This window comes from Penaeus monodon, chromosome 8 (assembly GCF_015228065.2).
Source record: "Penaeus monodon isolate SGIC_2016 chromosome 8, NSTDA_Pmon_1, whole genome shotgun sequence".
NCBI classification, from domain to species: domain Eukaryota; kingdom Metazoa; phylum Arthropoda; class Malacostraca; order Decapoda; family Penaeidae; genus Penaeus; species Penaeus monodon.
In genome coordinates, this window is record NC_051393.1 from 2,001,484 (window position 1) to 2,003,345 (window position 1,862).

Genomic DNA, 1,862 nt, shown 5'->3' on the forward strand with positions numbered 1-1,862 from the left:
ATACAAATTTACAGCAAAAAAAATGTATTACAAATATGTTTTCCAACTTCAAACTCAGTAATTTCATAAGTACAGCTTTACGTTTAGTCAGTATTCATTCATTTATAAAAAAAACAGCTTAAACCCCTGATCACAGTAATATGACAAAGTGCTGAGTCGAAAAGGGTAAATGCAAGTCAACGATTAGGACAAGTGGATAGAGGAGAAGAGAAAAGAAAAAAAGGAGAAAAAGAGGCATGAAAAGACCCAGCAAAATTAATCCAGGACAAGTCTTCAATCCAAAAGCTTTTGGGCTTAAAAAAAAAAAAAAAATAAAATAAAAGACCCAGTAAAATTAATAAAGGAGGGGGGTGGGAGAATGAAGCCCCAAATTAAGGTTTTTCTCCAAACTCTGAAGCCTCAAGGGTTATTTTATAATCTTCAAGTTATATTTCCTTCTTTTTTTTCAGTTTCATGTTCCAACTCAATTCCCTTGTATGTTGTATATAGGTTTTCACACCATATTGTTTTAGTATTGGTAACGTAGGATTTAAGACGATTCATTATATTTAAATGAATTACTGTCATTAAGTTGTATTATTATTCTTTTTAAATTAATTTATTACTGTCAGTAAGTTATTTTTTTTTATTTTTTGATTTTTTTTTTTTTTTTTTTTTTTCTGTTGACACGTGAATTTGAAATTTATTTTGCTTGGTATGTTTGTGGGAAAATAATATACTGATGAGTGAAGTGTATTTATTTCACTTTTAACAAAAAATCGTCACATTTGGACTTTAATAGAATCAAGAGAAAAGATACAAAATACTTCGCTTAAAAGTAAGCAATTCACATGAAAATGTAATTTACAAGCCAAAGAAACGGAATTCTAACCAAAAAGCAAATTGTTAAGTTCACCAACCAATAAAAAAAAAAGTCAAACGAAGATTACAAATAACACTGGAAAAAAAAAATTCCTTTCAACCCAAGTAGACTTTTGTTCAGGGTTTCTTGGCCTTCTTCGGGATGGGCTTCTTGGCCACCTTCTTGGCCTTCCTGGCGGGGCTCTCCTTGCCGGCCTTCTTGGCTGGGGGTTTGGCGGCGGCCTTCTTGGCTGGGGATTTGGCGGAGGTTTTCTTGGCCTGAGTTTTGGCGGAGGTTTTCTTGGCCTGAGTTTTGGCGGAGGTTTTCTTGGCTTGGGTTTTGGCGGAGGTTTTCTTGGCTTGGGTTTTGGCGGAGGTTTTCTTGGCTGGGGATTTGGCGGAGGTTTTTTTAGCAGGGGTCTTCTTGGCAGTCGCCTTGGTCGAGGTGCCCTTCTCGCCGCCCTTCCTGGCGGCCGCCGCCTTGGCAGCGTCCTTCCGCAGCAGAGGCCCTGGCCGCGGGCCGTTTCCTCGTGCTCCTCCCGATGGTCTTCAGGAGCGTGGGGCTTCCGAGGAGGCTCCGGGCCGCGGCGGACGGCGGCATGTCCAGGTGGCCGACCGTGAAGGACCCCACGACGCCCGCCCCCGACACCTGCCGCAGGAGGCCCAACTCCATGGCCCTCTTCAGCGCCTGGTTGACCCGCCCGGCCACCCTCTTCGCTTCGAGGCCGAACTGTTCGGCGAGGTACTTGACGATGGACTGCCTGGAGGAGCCTCGGCGGTCTTTCAGAGCCAGCACGGCCTCCAGGATCATCGCCAGGTAGGTCGGCCTCTGATTCCCCTGCGAGGCCGCGGCTTCGGGCGAGGGCGAGGCGCTCGACGCGGACGAGGCGACCGACGCGGACGTGGCCGCCTGCTCGTCGCTGCTGAAGATCTCGCCTTCCATGGGGTCGAAGGACACGGCGAGGACGGTAATTAGGACGTAATTAGTGCGGAGAGAGAGAGAGAGAGGACGATAAAGGAGG

At 45.6% G+C, this 1,862-nt stretch overlaps 1 pseudogene; it reads right to left on the reverse strand.

Moving 5' to 3' along the window:
- Positions 1-722: 722 nt before the first annotated feature.
- LOC119576062 lies at positions 723-1,862 on the reverse strand (annotated as a pseudogene).